Source organism: Cryptotermes secundus, unplaced genomic scaffold (genome assembly GCF_002891405.2).
Source record: "Cryptotermes secundus unplaced genomic scaffold, Csec_1.0 scaffold400, whole genome shotgun sequence".
NCBI lineage: Eukaryota > Metazoa > Arthropoda > Insecta > Blattodea > Kalotermitidae > Cryptotermes > Cryptotermes secundus.
This window is the reverse complement of record NW_019723908.1, coordinates 1,457,607-1,478,049: the sequence shown is the minus strand read 5'-3', so window position 1 is coordinate 1,478,049 and position 20,443 is coordinate 1,457,607. Positions and strand designations below refer to the sequence as shown.

The following is a 20,443-nucleotide window of genomic DNA, read 5'->3' as shown; positions in this document are numbered from 1 at the left end:
TCATGATATATGTAATATGTACAGTTGAAAGACCATCGCTAAATAACCAAAGGATAAGAAGAAAGCACTATTCTGGGATTTGGCACCNTGCTTTCTTCATAGTCACCGCAGTGAAAGCCTCAAATCTTACAAAGAATAAGAATTTACATTGTGAAGAAAATGCATTCACATGAAGTGATGTCTCAGGTATCAAGTTTCGTGACATCCTGTGTTTAATGTGTACAAGATAAGACATTAGGTCTCAGGTCTCCAGAATATTGGGTTATCCGTGGCATGCGGAGTGTCTTCGATATGTCGCTGCGGGAGACATTCCATTCCTGCTCCGCCTAAAGTTCTATACCACGCCCGCAATCCGTCCCTACACCACAGCACAACTTCTCTCGAAATTCTTCTAAGATGTTACTTCCGCGACGCGATGATGGCCTCGGGACCATGGTGTCAGGTAGAGCAAATCGATCCAATTCATTCCAAAGGAGTGAAATAACAAATGGTGTGCCGTTCGCATTGTACAATACTTGTTTCCATTAGCGAAATCAATTTGTAACCTCATAAAAGTAAAGGTATCTCTGTAACAGGCCGTGGAGGCATATAGGGTTGTAAGATGTTGAGGCTCCCACATTTCCTATACAATCCGCCCACAGATGGCGGTAAGGTTGTCAGCCTTACGCGCCGGCCGCCTTTTTCCCCAAAGAATATTCCTGGTACTCACTTCTGTTAGAGGCTGAGTCGACCCCAGGGCTATAGTGAGGCTGGAAGGATTAGGTAAATTGAACAATTCCACCTCATAGGCATTCGACCCAGCGACCTACCAGCTTGTAGCATAGTGCCTCAACCAACTACGGTACTTTGCAGCCTCATATAGTATTAAAAGGACAATCAACGGAGGGTGAGATGGGCGACACATGCAGCATGTATGAAGGAGTTATGAAATGAGTTCAAAATTTTAGTTAGGAAATTTGAAGAGAAGAGATACATATCTGGAACACCTAGACGTAAGACGAGAGAAACACAGGGGGAGGGTGCGAGCTGTATTCAAAATTCTTAGGTGAGGACCAGTTGTGGGGTCTCGCAAAACTGATGATTATTAGGAGTCTAAAAAACCGGGTACTTCGCTTCAAGGCACGACTTTCTAAGAAAGATCCTCAGTCATGTAGTTCCTAATAAATAAAAGTCACATTTGTTCAAGGATTACAGCAGCCTGTCAGTGCCTACAGCTCAGTCAATTAAGTGACTGGATATGAGCAAAATTATCATTATTTTTACGACATTAATGCACTTATTTTGCGTTCAGGTCTATCGTGACCTTAAATCCTGCACTTCCCTTTTGGAAAACTTTAGCCTTCGTGTTCCTCCCAGCAATTCTAAGGACTTTTCATTGTTTACTGTTTGTCCCTCTAATAAACACTGTCCTTCTGCTCCGTGGGCCTATGCTGCCAAAGCTTTGGGCGAAGATCTCGACATATTTGCAATCTCTCAATCACATTTATACTCATTGTCCTAAAATTGTTAATATTTGTTCACAAACCTAATGTTTTATGTTACGTAGTTCTTGTTACATCTCCTCATCTTTGTTTATTTGTTTGTTTTTCCTGCATCAATACTCATATGTTTTTTCCTCCAGTGCTTGCCTGTAATTTGTTTTTAAATTTATATTGTGTCTGTCCATAATGTAATTACTTGTATATACACTGTGCTCTGTCTGTAATTGGCTTTGTAGCTGATGACTCGGTATATAAATAATAAAGAATTAAATAAAATAATACGGCTCTACAACTCTTCGTTTTGCCCTGGTCACTTTTTCAGTTTCTTAATCCTACACACAGTCGGTAGGACTCCTCGGACCGGGATCAGCCCGTCACAAGGCCTCTACCTGCACACAGAACGCAAATACAGTTTAAACGCACACAGATATCCATGCCTCGAGTGAGATCCAAACCCACGACCCCAGTGTTTAAGCGGGTGAAGACGGTTCATGCCTTAGACCGCGCGGCCACTGCGATCGGCATAAGGAATTCTACCTGGGTATAAAAAGCCTAAACAAACTCTAGAGCCATCCGGTCTCCATTTTAACCGACGTCTATATTTTCCGAGTATAAAACTATGTGTAAGTGAAGCTGACCATTCGCCTCTGTCTACCGCCTAATTAAAGAAAGTGTGGGGATTTTTCCACTTTCCCTTCCTCCCTAAACGCCTCACCCTTCTTGGTTAGGGAAAGCGAAAATTTTATCTTCCTGAAATAGCATTTTAAAAATCTTGTAATAAAGTTATCTTGTCTTGAACATTAAGCACATAACTTTTAATTTATTAAATCAGCACTAATTTGGCTATAGACATAAAATGCATGCTAGTGTCCACACGAATTTGCCTATTAGAGCATCATACAACTCCTCCCCTTATATGAAACTACACGATAACATATAGACCCACATATATTCCACTATTTTAGCGACAGTATTGAACCGATAAGAAATTTAACAGTGCCTCATGTACTCTGAACTGTACATGCAACCAGTAGCAACGGTAACGAATGGGGTTCTCCTACCAAAGATTCAGAAAACTTCATTTAAACTGGCGCTGTACAAAGTCAATAGATTGAACGCGTTATATAGAGAACGTCTGCCTGTACGTTTCATATCCGAAAGTACCCATCGTATTTAGTTAAAATATGGTAGGCTCTTCAGAGGTCTATACTGCCGTATGGTTTGGTACATACTTCTGGTCTGGGATCCTCAGTTCTTGTGTTTGTCTTGCCCACATTTTAGTATCCAATGAGACTCACTACTAGTGTGCTACTGGAGGACAGCCAACTTTCGTATATTGTCATCACTGGAGAAAGTGAGAGAAATTACGAAATCTCAGTTAAGACCCACACAGAATACCTGACATAACTGAACTTTTTCATATTTTGGGCTAACCTGCTAGCAATCAGAAAATAGATAAGAATTTAATAATAAGTAATTCCAAACGAAGCCGGTCATGGTAGCCGAGCGGCCTAAGGCATGCACTGTCTTCGCTCGCTCGGAAGCCGGGATCGTGGGTTCGAATCCCACTCAGGGCATGGATGTTTGTGTGAGTTTTTCTGTGTTTGTCTACAGGTAGAGGTCTTGAGACGAGCTGATCACTCGCCCAAGGAGTCCTACCATATGTGTAAGATCTAGTAAATTGAAGTAAAACGGAGAGTTTCATGAAGGTAGGCCTAGGCCTAAATTTGGGCTGTAGCGCCACAGAAAAAAAAATCCAAACGAAGGGGATTCTTTGAAAGTGTTAGTTGTTCATACACAAGTACTCTGCCTTTGTGAAATTTGTTGTTTCAGATAATACTAATTATTGGAACCAAGTAAATTAAAATCCTTTTCTGTTTATTATTTTTGCTATATATATATTAATATTATCCCCCCCATATACAAATTGATTTCAAAAATCGTCTTATAACTTGATATTTCCTGATTAAAATTGTATATGTATTTATTATCTCCAATACGTCTGTCATATGTCACGCTCGGCTCAATTATTTTAATTAAATATATAATAATATTAGGCGAGGGGTATAAATTATGAAACTCATCATTACATAACTTTTTCATCTGCCTGTCACTTCCTCTTTTTTCGACCTCAATATTCTCCTCGTCACTGTTTTCGAACACCCACAGACAATGCGAGTGTTAAGTCGTGGATTCAATGATTCAACAGTTGGTATCACTGAAAAACGGAGCAGTGGATATAAAGACATATATTTATTGTGAAAGCATTAGGGCCGAACGGAAATTGGTGTGACTGGTGGTGTTACTGCGCGGTCAATTACAATGATTACACAGCATCAGAACACGCAACTCGTATAACTAGTCAGTCCTTCTGTGTGATTCAGCCAGAGACTACGATAAACACGATTTTATGTCACCGCAGTGCCCTGGTACCTGGTACTACCTTCTGTAGCAAGAATCAGAACAATGGAAACGGTGTAAAATATAACCTGAGCCTACTTTAAAGGTTTTCTGACATATAAATGATACGAACCAGGCCGTCACTATCATAATTCTTGATGCTAAGTCAACACAAAGTCAATACAAAGCCAATGCACCTGAGACCAGGGACCATATTCAAATCTCGGTAACAAAATTGGAGTTTCGCATTCACCTGCACGTACACAAGGCCTTGGGCGCTTCCGGTCTCCTGTCAAACTGGTAATTAGGCCTCTTTATTATCAAACTGCGAAATATAATGCAGTTCTCCTGTACCCGTAAGCCTACTTGTTCCCTTTATCTCTCCCATTTGTTTGTATTTTGTAATCACCCTAAATTATTCCTACGCTCTGTCCATCCACGTTACAATATCATACCCCACTGTCTCTTTCCTACCGTTCTTTATCAATTGTTCCCTTCTTTTCACAATCACCAGTTTCTTCTCTCTGTTACTATGTCTCCTTCGTAATTTGTTAATCCTTGTTCATATTCCTCTTACTCTTCATGTTCTCTGTGATTACTTAAAAATGCCTCTTAAAATTCAAGGGATAATCCTCTCTTCCGTATCTTCATTCTTCGACTCCTTGTCTCCTTCTCTTTATTCCTTTATATCCCGTTGCCTTTTTCTCAGTTAAAACAATGAATCCAGCTTCACTAAACGGGACGAATTCGAACAAGGAACTGTCATCTGTGTAAGTACATGTTAATTACTGTGGAGTAAAGAAAGATATAGCCGGTCACGGTAGCCGAGCGGTCTAAGGCATGTACTGTCTTCGCTCGCTTGGAAACCGGGCTCGTGGGTTCGGTTCTGATTCCTGTGAGGTACGAACTGAATTCTTATATATTGCCGGTCACAGTAGCCGAGCGGTCTAAGGCATGCACTGTCTTCGCTCGCTTGGAAACCGGGCTCGTGGGTTCGGTTCTGATTCCTGTGAGGTACGAACTGAATTCTTATATATTGCCGGTCACAGTAGCCGAGCGGTCTAAGGCATGCACTGTCTTCGCTCGCTTGGAAACCGGGCTCGTGGGTTCGGTTCTGATTCCTGTGAGGTACGAACTGAATTCTTATATATTGCCGGTCACAGTAGCCGAGCGGTCTAAGGCATGCACTGTCTTCGCTCGCTCGGAAGCCGGGGTCATGGGTTCGAATCCCACTCAGGGCATGGATGTTTAGTTTGTGTGTGTGCGTTCTTCTGTGTTTGTATACAGGTAGAGGCCTTGCGACGAGCTGATCACCCGCCCAAGGAGTCCTACCGAATATGTAAGATCTAGAAAAACCGAAGTGAACGGAGAAGTTCCTGGAGGTAGGCCTAGACCCATTTGGGCTGTAGTGCCAAGGGGGAAAAAAGAAAGAAAGATATAAAACACATACGCAATTGCACAGTCATAAATCATCTTCTGATACATGTATTATGGTGTTTTGAGAAGTGATGCCTTGTAGTTTTGTAGATAAGTTTCAACATTTCGGAGGAACTGTTGTCTCCATCTTCAGGGTATAATAGTGAGAACTTCGGACTTGATAATCGTGTACTTCTGTTTCTTCTTGTTCCTCTTAATCCTACTCTTTTATTCTCTTCTTGTATCCATAAACTTATTGATTTTCACATTTTTCCTTTTCTTTTCTGTTTTCTTCTTTCTTAAACATAGTGTTCTCATTGTTCCTCCTCTTTCAAGCATATCGCTATTTTGGTTTCCTAAATCTTCTTGTTCATCATATTTCGACTCCTCGTACTTGTCCCTTTTCGCCGTTTCATTTAGTTCTTATTTGTTCTCTTTTGCGTTTTATTGTTTTTTTTTCACGGACTAGGCCCGAAGCCATTCAGTGTCATCCTTCAAATTGTCCTCTTATGCTTAATTGTCCTGTTACCTTGCAATTCATTTCACAGCACGTGACACTGCCCGTCTTTCTATTATTCATTATTGTTTTATTTAATAGTGTCGTCACTTGCTCAGGTTCCATAACTTCAACTTTATCCACGTATGTCTTGAGGTCAAAGTTTGCTACACTTCGTGTCTGCATTGTAACCCCATCCACTTACAACAAAGCACCGAGGCTCTTTTACATATGCATAGATTACATTACTTTGGGGTAAGCATAACCGATTGAAAGAAACGTTGAAGTTGTTGAAACCTTTAGTGTACTGACACACCAACTTTCGGAGGGGGAGACGAAAATGACGAAGATTCCAAACAAGGAGACTCAGAACCAATCCCGAGATCATGCTCATATGAGACAAGAGTACAAAATGGTACACTGAGATATTAAGGAGAGTAATACTCCATGCATTCTAGCATGGCTCAGGGAATGGATTGGAAAGTGAGGGCAGAAGGGAATTATTTATATTCCGGTGAGGACAGATGTCTGGAACGCACGGATGCAAGTCACATTCAGCGGTAACTACCGCCACATTCCTTGAAGAGAAGTGTTAATATCGGGCATCGTTCATTTAGTATAGTGGTAGCCAGACTCTTCTCGCCCGAACCGGAATCCTTTTATTGTCTGCAAATGTAAATACGTTACGGCTAGCTATTTATGTTATTACTATTGCATCATAATTATTATCATTATATTATTACATTTTTATATTAAAAGTGCGATTGTTTCTTGCTGTCATAATTTCTACTGGCCATGGTTCTTCCAATCACGTAATTACAAACTGTAAATATCGCAACTTTATATGATTTTCTCATCTTTTGATAATAACTTCGATTTTTAACTGCCACACAAACTTTGTTTTTTCTGCCTACTCAAACTCATTTTGTAATTGGTCTCTAGTTCATTAAATTTTCACTTAAATAAAATGAATTAAAATTATTATCATTATTTATTGAATGAATTGAATAAATAATAATATTAGTAGTAGTATGATTAATGTCAGTATTTTTATCTAGAAATGTGAAACACATTTCTTGCATACAAATTACAGTTTATTCTGTTGCTGTATTAGGGTGTGAAATTTTTTCTCTCAGTATAGGGAAAGGCCATTATTTTAGGGCGTTTGATAATAAAGTGTTTAATAGAATATTTGAACAAAGGAAGTAGGAAGTAACAGAGGATCGAGAGATTTGCATAATGAGGCATTTAACAAATGTATGCTAATCGATCAATATTAACTAGGTGATTAAATCAATATGATGACACGGATAAGGCATGCAGCATGCACGGATATGTGCATAATTCGCATTAAATTTTGGCAGGAGGACCTCAGTGCAGAACACTAAATGAGCAATTTGATATTGATTAGGGAATAATACTGTGAGAGATTTGGTCGTTTCTAGGAAACAGATAGGCATGCACGTTCCCAAGTGTTCAAGAATATGGGCCATTGCTACGCAACGTTTCGAGTACTATGATTCACTGCAAACGGCGTAACTTCATCCGTTGGAAGCCAATATCCATGGCAAAGAATTTAAAGCACAGAAACGGAGGAACGCTATAAGATTCACTGTTGGGAGCAGTGTCGCATATTCGATCGGCTATAGGGTTATGAAAAGAGGCAGACGTGAGAGGCATAAGGCAGACACAGAAGTCAGAAGAAGAGGTCAGACACATAAGAACAGTAATATTTAAAGTGTTATCATTGTTCGGAGTTAGGAAGTTTTATAGTTACAGTAAGATTGAAAGTGTTATAATTAATTGTAGTTCCACCTGGTGAATATTCAGTAAAACCCCCTTCTAAAGTCACTAATACAAGTGACAATATTAAAATGTACTTTAGAGAAATTGGGTGCAGCCTGGTTTCATCTTGTTCAGGACATGATTTAATGGTGGATTTCTGTGAAGTTGCTGACGAGGCTTCGGTGTGAACAAAGTCAGAGAAACATTGACCAGATAAATACTAGCTGTCCTCGTGAAGACTTTCTAAAATGAAGTAATTACTTTCTCCATAGTACAGTCTTCTGCTCTTGTTAGTAGCTAATTGGTCTTGACCAATTCTGGGTTGGATGATCATCTGAAAACACCACAGTCAACGACAGCGTTATTAGTGATGGTAAGGCTCAAGTTTGGTGACCAATCGAGTTAATACGCGCGTCTTCTCGCTGATCAGAATTCCTGAGTGTGTTGCAGTCCTTTCCATATACTCCAGGTACTTTCCAGTCGCTTCTGCTCTGAACTAGGCGACAGAAAGTTCCTCCAAAACGATGGACGTTTGTTCCCACTTCGATATTATACAGCTACATTAAGAGCCGGAATAGCTCAGTCTGTATAGGGACTGGCTACGGGCTGGACGTGAGGAGCCGGGATAGCGGAGTCAGTATAGCGTCTGGCTACGGCTGGACGTGAGGAGCCGGGATAGCTCAGTCTGCATAGCGTCTGGCTACGGCTGGACGTGAGGAGCCGGGATAGCTCAGTCAGTATAGCGTCTGCCTACGGGCTGGATGTGAGGAGCCGGGATAGCTCAGTCAGTATAGCGTCTGGCTACGGGCTGGACGTGAGGAGCCGGGATATCTCAGTCTGTACAGGGACTGGCTACGGGCTGGACGTGAGGAGCCGGGATAGCTCAGTCAGTATAGCGTCTGGCTACGGGCTGGACGTGAGGAGCCGGGATAGCTCAGTCAGTATATCGAATGGCTACGGGCTGGACGACTGAGGGATCGGATTTCAAGTCCTGGTAGGGTCAAGAATTTTCTCTTCTCCACGTCATCCAGACCTCCTATCCAATTGGTATCGGGGACTCCTTTTCCGGGGATAAAGCGGCCGGGGCGTGAAGCTGACTACTCACCTCCAGTTAGTACCGAGGTCAAGAAAATATGGATCCATACATCCACTCCCCAATACGTCTTCAAGGCGTAGTGTTTAATTACTTAAGTACAGGGACAACTTTACCTTTCATTATATGCAGTTAAGTATGAACTTGCCGGCAACGTGTTTCTCTTCACGACTAGCCACACGCTGAAGATTACTTGAGCACAAATATTGCATTGGATTTGCTCGCAAACACTGGGTGTCATTTACCGTCAGCACCCAGAATACAATGGAACACCGCATTGCCTTTTGTATGCTACGTGATTTGCCACCGAGAAGGAAGGGTTGCCTATAAGCCAGGCAAGAGACGAACGGTCGGTGATACGCAGCGAGAGGGAGGCGAATATCGACTGTGTAGGAAGAGTAGGAGGTAGTTGAAGGCTTTTGGCAAAGGAAACGCCATTCACTCTCTCCACCTCAACCCCCATATGTCATCTCATCTGTGAATTACATCTGAAAGCCAAAACCCAGGGTAAAGCGCACTCTGAAATTGTATGGGAGGTAAAAGGAGGGTTTAAAAGGGGGTGTGAGAGAGAAGGGGGTGTGAAGTTAAAGGGGTGAAGTGTGTTGGGGTGAGGAGGAGGGGGATAAAATTAAATAAGAGTGGAAAACGGAGCATATATACACCGAACCCTAACCTATAGTGCTCGGACCATTACCTGTGGTTTTCCTTTGCACGAGAAACGCGGAGTTGAAATAATAATTACACACAGAAAAAGCGTTTTGTTCAGCGAAGTGATCACACAGAGATTGAGAGAGAGAGAGAGAGAGACGTGGCTCTGATATATAAAGTGATGGAGTTCGGAGTATCGGTTGCTCTCTGTGTGACACCGTAACAACGATATGCCTGCGACAGGAAGGTGACTTGACAGGTCATGACAATAACAACAACACTAATAGTAATAATAACAACGTGACCGTAAGGGATAAAAATAGGCTGAAGGTGTTTCCGAACAATAGGACAATATTTGATCCATAAAGGGAATGTTCCGAAGTGGGCAATTGGTATTAGAGACATTAAAAGAAAGCAATAAGTGAAACTGAGTGGTTAAAAATGAACTAAACTGGGACAGAATATGGATCAAAATTCCAGGAAAGATATTAAATTAAATCAGAACTAAGTAAAAGAAATTACAGAAGAAAAATGAAATTTTCTAGGACTATGATCCGTGACAATTTCTTAAATATTAAACATTTCATGGACAATCTCTGTCCTATTCAGAAAGTTCGGATATGGGTCACCGGGCCCTGTTCATGGGGACAGAGATGGTCTTCGAAGAGTCCGAAATTATTAAATAACTGACATGGATGACGGCCCCTGAAGATTTGATTGACTTTAGCCTCCATGAGAGCCTCAGATCTTATCACTGAATAAGAAGTTCAAAGAATCATTTGAATACACTGACCGGCGCAAGCATATCAAACCTAAAGAACGTAGAGACTGAGGAAGATCTTGGAAAAGGAGGAAGAGTTCTGATTGCCTATAGCATGAAATTATGAAGAAGAAGAAGAAGCAGGTATTATTTGCACGAAGATGAATGGAATAGCGTAATGAGGAGATTCATAATTTTATTCCTTACCGAACATTTCATAATACTTATGATGAACTTGAAAAGCGTGAGATTGTTTTGGCACGCAGCACGCATGATGAGATGAAGGATGCTTACAAACATTTAGCCAGGAAACCTGAAGACAAGCGGCATCTTAACAGACGCTGCAGCAGATGGGAGGACAGTATCAAATTGCTCCTTTAAGAAGTTGTGGGGGGGGGGAGGATGTGGACTAAATTCAGTTGAGCCAGGACAGAATGCATTGATGCGTTCCTGTGATTGCAGTGATGTATCTTCAAGTTCAATAGAAGACGGGAAGTTTCTCAAGTAGCTGAGGCATCATCCGCTTTGCCAGAAGGACGATTTTCATGGAGTTATGAAAATAATAACAATAATAATTCAATTCATTATTATTTATGCTCCGAATTAACAACTACAAGTCCAGTGATAAAATTAATTCCATTCTAATTTACTTTCAAACTGAATAGCTCAAAGGCCAATTAAAAATAGATTTTGCGTAAAGAAAAATAAATAAAAGGCACATAAATAAAATATAAAACAAGAAAATTTTTTAATTTTATAATAATAATAATTTTCTTTAAATTCATTCATTTATGGAACTGAGCCCTTCTTGAGAAGCCGCAAATTCTCTAAGATCTCTAAGATCCATTTTAATATTGTCCAACAACCTATGTCTTGATATTTCTAGTGGTCTCTTTCCTTCTGGCTTTCCCGTCAATACCCTATATACATTCCTCTTCTCCACATTCGTGCTACATGCCTTGTCCATAACATCCCCCTTGACTTGATCATTCTAATTATACTTGGAGAAGTGTACAAGTTATGAAGCTCCTCATTATGCAGTTTTCCCCAACCTCCTGTCTCTTCACCTCTCTGTCGGTCCAAATATTCTCCTCAACACCCTGTTCTCAAACACCCTCAGTCTATGTTCCTCCCTAAATGTCAGAGACCACGGGCTATTTTCTTGAAAGGGGAAGAAAATAATATAAAAATTAACCATAAATATAATAGCCATAATACGAGCCAGGAGTGTCTGTAAAGTAAGCAGATAAAGACAGTACTGTAGGAAATCTTTTCTTGACAGGAACAAGATTTCTCCGAAAGCTTCAGTGTTCAGGCCGAATTGCGGCGCTGCTCGTCTGTGTAGTGGACAGAAAAGAATCGTTCTCAGGAAATTTTGTCGGAAGGTGAACCTAACCATGCATCTGTATCTAATATAATGCAATAAATTTGGGGAAGGCTCAGATAAACAATGAAAATTTTAATAGAGAGAGAGACATGGAAGAGATTGGAACCCGGTAAGCTAGTAAGGAATCAGACTCCTTTTCACTGTGAAAATCCACCTGATTCTCTAACAGTACTTCACAAGCATTCCATAGTGTACGTCACACCCTTAACGAAACTGAACACCGCGTTGACCAGGCAGGGATTGGGGGTGGCATACGAAAGGGGTAGTTTGAAGAGGGATTCTGTCTTCGTCGCTGTTGCCAGGCAAAACAAAACGACGGGCGTCAGGACTATGTAACCGTGTTACTGGGAGGTAATGGTCCGTCTGGCTCTGACTTCAAAGGACCGATGTGGGCCCCTTCATTATTACCATTACACGCTGCTAATAGAGGAAGACGCCGGAAATGTGCGCACCATTTCGTGTTTTACTAATGACAAACGTGGTCACTAACAATAAGTGCCGGCAAGGACTTTAATTTTTCGGTTCTATGTACGATATATTCCGTTTAAAAGCACTTGCTCTTATATTAAAAAACTCCACAGCGCTGAGAAATGTTCGAGAAGCCACCAGTTGCTCAGTTACTCCAGAATTCCTCAACATTTTTTAGAATTCGAACATTCATTATCGTGTTCACAAGAAACTTCATTGGTCCTTATACTAAGCCAGATATATCCCGTCCATACATCCCAATCAGGAGCTGGGATAGCGTAGCCAGTATAACGACTTGGTACAGGCTGGGCGACCGAGGGGTCGGAGTTCGAGTCCCGGTAGTGTCAAGAATTTTTTCTTCTCCACGTCGTCCAGACCAGCTCTGGGGTCCACCCAAACTCTTATCCAATGGGGATCGAGGGCTCTTTCTACAGGGGTAAAGCGGCCGGGGCGTGAAGCTGACCATTCACCTCCACCTAGTGCCGAGGTCAAGAAAATGTGGATCTATACATCCACTCCCCATACACCTTCCTTATTTTTCTCATATTTCCTGCTTGTTTCTTCCTTTTACACCTACATACACAGAAGGCCACAAAACCCATACACTTACTCACTCACTCATGGAGCTGAGTCCTTCTTGAGAAGCTGACAATTGTGCAGCTACTCAAAAACTTCCCAGCATTTTATGGAACCCGAGGGTTCATTACAGTGTTCATAAGAGCATTCCATTGGTCCTGATCCAGACCCAGATAGATCCCATCACTCACCTTCTTGGTTTTCCTAGTAGTCTCCTTACTTCTGGCTTTCCCAACAATATCCTGTATCCATTCAGCTTCTTCCCATTCATGCTACATGCCCTATCCATATCATCATCCTTGACTTGATCATTCCTATTATATTTGGCGATCCATTGACTTGTATACTCCTTTATTTAATATTCAAATTCGGATGAAGTAGTTCCGTCCGCAATACATCAAACAGTTAAATGTAACAGTTCAGAAATAGGAACTTCTTATTATCACGGAAATGTAAGGCATACTAACAGGAAATTGATTCTTCAAATAGAACTCATCGTGGGGATGGTTAACTCGTTAACACTATGCAGTGCATAACGTAATATAACGTAATAAAATTGCAAGACCAGAACAGCCTTTAAACAAAAAGTACTGGGATAAGTGCAAGTGTCTTCTCTCATTAATGTTTCATTGTTTTCCCCCGAAAGTATTACGTGTACTCCATCTGTTTCTTGTTCAGTTAACGACGCTGTCAGTCTCTCTAGTCTGTGTAGTATCGAATGGAAGGACGCTGATTAATAATGGGTTGGAAGGAAACGGTTGTAGCCTATTCGAGTTACTCTCTAAGTATGACCCACACCGGCATGCGTCAAGACATGTAACAGTCAAGACACGATGTCTGCGACATGACGCAAAGGAAGGAGGACAGTTGAAACGACTGAAATTATGAAAACCGCTGCACACCGGTCTGAGTCATAATTCTGAAGTCAGTTTCATGCTGACGAATCACGAATGAAGCAAGACTACGTATTTTATCTCATGTCTTGACGCAGTTGGTGTGCGGCCGCCGTAATAGAGTACAACCAAATGCTGGTTCTTGTTGTGTCCGATATGGGTCTCTTGGGTTCGTTGTCAGTGGCGATGTTTTCAAATTATCTGCTGCCATTTTCTGCAAAATGTGATGAAGACTTATTGTCCATGTCTGGCATGACATTTTAACTGAGTGTGAGTACCTACCAACCTACAAGCAACCAACATTCAATTCAATCGAATTTCCAATTTAGAAATAGAGTCACCGCTATGCATTCATAATAGGGTACAATGCAAGCAAGTTATGTTCCGCCATATTATTTCACAGTCAAACATCAAAAGACGGAATTCGTTAATCAAGTTACACTTTGAAGGCAGTCAACAGAGAGACGGAGAAAGAGAACGAAGGGAGACCAATTTAACGAAGCAATATGGCGGATATGGGAAAAGAGAAGACGAGATATATGATGAAGGATGGTGCAACAACCCTCTTTCACCCACCACCCAACCCTCCAAACATTTTCCTCCTTCATACTTTAAATAGAAAATTTAGGAATATAATTTTAACCAATTCGTAAAGAGGAAGAGAAGATAATTTTCCAATAACAGAGAAAAGTGAACAGAATTTAGCCAATTACAGGCTTTTTAATAGTTGTAAATTAGAATCACAAATGCGAACAGAGATAGGCAGCAGTGGCTATGTAATTTGCTTGGGCGCCCATTCAAAATGCGATAATAATGAACTTTTATTTCGAAATTAAAGCAGACGGGGCCCTCAGCTGTTAACCTAAGCAGAGGAGGGAACGCCTATGGTAGCACTTGCCACCTGCTTAGTAAGAAAGCGTCCCTCTGTTTCCTTTTGCCTTCTTTCTAGCAGGAACTTTCTATCGCCCTCTGTTATACAGGGTGTTCAAGTGTTTTTGCTATACAGAATGTCTATATCTACTTCTGTTAAATAACTTACGAAACAATTAAGAACAAGACTTGAGAGATTTATTCCACATGGGAGTAAACACATATTTTACAATGTTGCAATATACACGTATATGTCACACTACATATAACATAGAGAAGTCATGTTATGTTTCCCTTGCATTTCGTTACGTAAGGTCCATTAACCACACAGAAAACCGTTTCGTACAAAAGGTGTAACCCTTAATAACGTCATGCAGGCTTACTTATTTCTTGCATGCTGAACCGTTTTCGAATCTGTCACTTCGATTCGGCCATCATACAATGTAGGAGTCAAACGTATCTGCAAATTATTAAGCACCACACTATGAAGATGTATGTGGGAGTGGAGGCACAACTCCATATACTCTCAACTTCCGCACTAAGGAGGTGAGTAGCGAACTTCATGCTCTTGCCTCTTTGTCCCTTGGAAAAGAGCACTTGATATCAATTGAATAGGATACTAAGTCGCTTCCATAACCGACCTTATCTCTGTCGAGGAGAGGAGTATCTGTTGCCTTCTCCGGGAATCGAGTTCCTACTCCTCATTGTCCAGCACGCACTAAGGACATTATATTTGCTGCCATATCTTGAAACAATAAAGCGATAACTTATGGATAAGATTTAGGTTTACCTGTTCAAGAATTTTCTACAGTGTGCTTTCTAATACCAAATTTCATCTGAATCCGTCAATGATTTCATGGAGGCGAAATCTTCGCACCATAGGCATGACATCGATATAGCTAATGCGTTCTTTATACACTCTGCGCAAAGATCCTGTAACAAGTCTATGTTCTCTCACTTACTGCGCATACAATCTCATGAAATAGGCGATGTTTAAGAGCGGTAATGCCATAAATGGCAGTAAGAGATTTGAAGCGTTAAAATAAGAATTTTAAGAGACATCTGGTGAAATTGAGAAGTCCAAGCTTGTGATGTAATAGCGTAATAAAGTAGACTAAGCAAGGAAGAGAAAAGCATATAAAGTACATCAGATTAAGATAAAAAGACAGTTCATGTCTCACAAGATACTACAAAAAAGGTAAATCTATCCCTGTAACAGGCGGTGGAGGCCCATAGGGTTATGAGACGTCGAGGATCCCACATTTTCCAGATAAATGGCTCACAGATGGTTGTCTGCCATTTATCATCAGGAAAATTCCTCCTACATATTTCTGTCGAGCTGAGTCGAACCCAGGATCGCAGTGCGGTTGAAAGGATTAGATCAAATGAAAAATCTAATAATCTCAACGGGAATCGAATCTGCGATCTTCCAGCTCGTAGCATAGTGCGTCAGTCAACTACGTTACCGATTGCCCACACAAGACACTATTAGGATAGTAAAGCAATTTTTTCTAACCGCGATTCATTTCTCGAAATGATACCAATACATTCTCTTAAATTAATGAAATGCCCACTCAGGCACACAAACTGAATACTGAAATTAAGAAGACAAACTCCGTCTTTTCGGCGAATGGGAAGGGACACAAAGTTTTAGCCTAGATTGAGCTACATACCTAAATACTGAAACATTTCATTTTTTGATCTTGCATATCCCATTGTCTTTTCAGTACATTACTATAAAAGAAACTCCGTGGCCTGTAGTCCGCAAGCCAACTATACCGACCGAGCCACCGCCGCTTGTCGGCGAAGTTAGCACCAAATTTTGCGTATAGAGGGTGTTACGTGGTTAGCGCAATGGATTCCCAAGGCCGTTAATTCCGGGTTTCTAGACCGGAGCCGCTATTTCCTTCAAATAGCTCTTAAATTAACCTCACAAGGCTGAGTGAACCCCGTTCCAGAGCCACTATTTCTCAGAAAATCTGGTAGCGCCGGTACTCGAACACGTGACCTCTGGATCTGTAGCCAGGAACTCTGAACACTGGATAACAGAGGCGGTCCTGTACATTACTAAGGAAACAAAAATTTTCAGAACCAAATAATATATTCTGTGATGTGTAACCCTGTAGCCTGGTAGACGTTCACTGACATCTCTGGAGGAACGTATTTCATCCATCTTCAGGGTGGAGGAATATAGCCGAACAAACGAGCAGCATGAAGCGAGCAACAAGCAGAGTCCTGATTGGTGCTCGTTTGTATGGCTTATTCTGCCTCACCCTAAGCATTAGTGTGAACTTCTACCAGACTACACGGCGACACATTCCAGAAGGTAGTAGCAGTACTAAACACTGCAGTGAGAATGTACTGGCAGGCATATTGTGTGTGTGTGTGTGCGTGAGAATAAAAAAAGTAAAAAAGAAAAAAGTAAAGCTATCCCTGTAACAGTCCGTGGAGGCCCATAGGGTTGTGAGACGTTGAGGTTCCCACATTATTTAGACAATCGGCTCACAGATGGCGGTAAGGTTGTCAGCCCTACGCGCCGGCCGCGCTTTACTCCCCAGGAAAATTATTTAATTAATTCTTGGTACTCATTTCTGTTAGAGACTGAGTCGACCCCATGACCATAGTGCAGCCGAAAGGATTAGGTCAATTGAAAAAATCCAATGACCTCAATGGAACTTGAACCCGCGACCTTCCGGCTTGTAGCATAGTGCCTCAACCAGCTACGCTACCACGTGGCCCTTGTGTGTGTGAGAATTCTATATAAAATTGGAAAAATTAGTTCTACAACCTGTATCGTCAATTTCTAGTGCCTCTATGTACTGCAAGGCATGGCGTTAAAATTTTTGTAAATAAAAGTAGGAAAAGACTGAGTGGCCTTTGAATGTGCTACAGTACTAATTCAACAGTTACACTGTGTAATCCTGACGTCAACTGTGTAACAATATGGCCTGACTGCATTGTGCTAGATGGCTATCATGCCACCCCCAAACCCTTACTCTGAAGGGGGGGGGAGAGGGTATTCGATATGTGTCCATTAAGCCTTTGATTTGCGTTAGTGTATTGAGATTCAACATATATACACATGCGCGCAAATAAATTAAGCATACGTCTGCTTTTATTTTCGTTCATAATTTTTTTTTATTATTGTATATGTGAAAAGCATCAAACTCAACCCCCAACCCTCCAATCCACGCCTCAACACTCACTGTCTGCCTACCATTCCCCCGTATTCTGTAACTTCATCACTGTCCATTTATATTTTCGTTTTAAAAAGTATATATATATATTTTTAAATAATCCGTGACTTTTATTTTTAATTCCCACGAAACACAATTCGACATTAAACAAAAACGGAGAGGACAGCTCTTCTAAAATGTCACTATTGTTTCAATCATTCAATTCATCACCCATCGTTAGTCTTGTAAGCTCTGAAATGCACGTACTATTTGCGGGTTCGTAACTTATCAATTTTTATGCATGAATCATTAGTATGAAGCAGCGATTTCTCTTTAATTTTGTAAAAAAAAAGTGGGATTTGCTTTGATAATCTCTCATTTAATTCCATAGAAGCTGAACTTTTGGCGGGCAAACTTGCTTGTAACACGAATTAGAATTAGAAATAATTCGTGGAACAATACACTGCGTTAAACAAACACTAACTGCTTCGTTAACTCTATTAAGCAGTCTTTCTGGATAAACTGATAGTAGCTCAGCTTATCAAAAAAAGACTCCACCTTCAGTGGATCCCAAAGTTCGTTACCATGTTCACAAGAGCGTGAACCGGGATGCTGTTCTGAGCCTGAATATTTTGCATGCTGCTGAATTGTTGCTTTGTCAGCATTCTATTATATCCTGAAGATGGACGTAGTATATTCTTCCGAAACATCATGAAGTATCTACCAGACTTTTCGGCGTCACGTCAAAGAAAATACTAGACTTCATGGCCACTGCTCTCAGGTCCTAAGATCTCGACTGTTATACAGTTGTGTTAATATGACGAGTTTAAACGAAAGCGCCTGTTGATAGCATGGACGAATTCACAAACCTTGACACGAGTTGCTGCCACAGTGGTCAATCCATTGCCCCCAAATCCACACGATCAATCCGCCACTGTAAACCTGAACCCTACCCCCACGCTCATCCCTTTAGTTTCCAGTTGTCAGTCTGCATAAAAGGCCACAGGGGTGGTGGGTGCTAGTACACGTCACAACCATTCACACTGAAACCTCAGTGTATCCGCCACTGGCTGCGTAACTGGCATAAGGTCCACGAGTCGAACCTCTACAGATCCCCACATGTTAATGTTGCAAGCCTAGGTTTACTGCAAAGAGACAGAGAAACCACAATCCCTTTCGATATATGAAAGCCTCATTAGTTGCCGATATTGCACCGGACCTGCTGGGGCTATGCAATTCGCGCGCTTCAAACTGACCACAAAACATTGATGATTCCTGTTCAGCAGTTATTGTTGGTTTAACGTAGTTTTGTGTTTTAGTGGAGTACCGCTCAATATGTCGATATGGTAAGCTTCTACAGTACATCTCAGCATCAATTATGGAAACAATTAATTTTCATAAGTATCAAAGTTAATTGATACTGAATAATGTTCTGTGATAAACACACATGAAATATTTACAAGGTTTCGCGTCATATTTTATTTATTAGCCATTTTTATGAAAGATCAATTGTTTCCTTCCAAATTAGTTAATTTGTCTTCTTCTTATCGGCACTATATTCCGAGATTATACGAGTATCATATTTGGTTATTCAGACAAGCGGCAGAAATTAACAGATTGGGAATCAGAATGTAGTGAAACCCTTCTTTTTACATGAATAGCAACAAAATACACTAAAGAATATTCATTGAAAATTTTCTGACTGATATTTAAACGATATTGAAGGAATGTTTCCAATAAGTAGCAAAGACCTTAGAAACAAAGATATTACATTCCTCTTGTTTGTCACCATTTAGTCTCGATTATTTTACCATTAAGAAGGAGTAAGGAAATCCTTTCGAAATGTAGGTAAATATCGACCGGGCCACAGGAATTTTTTTTTTAGAAAACAGCGATCTTCACAGTTACCACCGAGAACAAATATTCATTCATTCATACGGTTTCAAAACCCGATCCCAGATTTCTATACGTCCAAAAAGTTAATTTTTCATAATATTCATTCTGAACATAAAAATTCTTCTGTTCAAAACAGAACGAGTCTAAGTACTGAGTTAAGGTACCGCATCACGCTTTCTAAACAGTAAACACATTGCATTCATAAAAAAGTAAATAAAAATATTATTGAAAATTCAAACCATCACACATGTAAATAAAGTCAATTTATTTCACTGAATAGTAAGGGACTGCATTAATATAACAACAACAAATTTTCTGTGCGAGAACCCCTTATGAAGTTAATTATAGATTATAATAAATGAGAAATATATATTTTGAGAATGCTTGTTACAATACAGTTCTGAATATTTTATCTCCCTGTACACTAGCTCGAGTATCAAAACCTGTGCAAGCTTACATCACTGGAATTCTTTGATAGGCTTCTAACTTTGGACCAGAATTCCTTATATAAAAACAAATTTAGTAACGATCCCTGTTTTTATTAAAATAAACTATGATTATGTTAAGGTACATACCTGGCTGCAGATTATTAGGTCACCTACACAATTCAACCTGAACCTGGCATTTCTGTACAATATTTAAGCCTTCCTAAGATTCCACGTACTACTGCATTACAATTTCTTTGTCTCTCATAGAATTCTGACAGACTTGACAGAAGTTGCTCAATTTTCAGAGACACAGAATATTAGGTATGATAAAGCAGCCTTTTCCTTTTGTGGACAGAAAATTTTCCTTTCATCGTCGCGTCGAAACCAGATCTGAGACCTCCCCAGTCTCCTATCCATCGAGTACTGGAGATAGAAGCGGCCACAAAGTAATTCTACCGTACTCTAGAGTCAAGATTAAAAATTTGTGAAGGTCGAGTTTCACTGCCCGAAGAATATGACGTCATTTTACCCTTCACGAATTCGAAATATGTTTGGTGGCAAAAGTAGAAACTCATATGGGCCAGAGAAGTAGTTTGGGACCAAGTAACTATAACAGTTGAAAAGTTGGGCACATTTTCTAAGGAAGGCGTGAATAAGTGCTTGTCTCTTA

The 20,443-nt window shown here is 40.6% G+C and overlaps 1 protein-coding gene across 4 annotated transcripts in view; it reads right to left on the bottom strand.

Moving 5' to 3' along the window:
* The window catches only part of LOC111862086 (dachshund homolog 2), a 735,944-nt gene that overhangs the window by 107,050 nt on the left and 608,451 nt on the right, over positions 1 to 20,443 (bottom strand). The window lies entirely within an intron of this gene.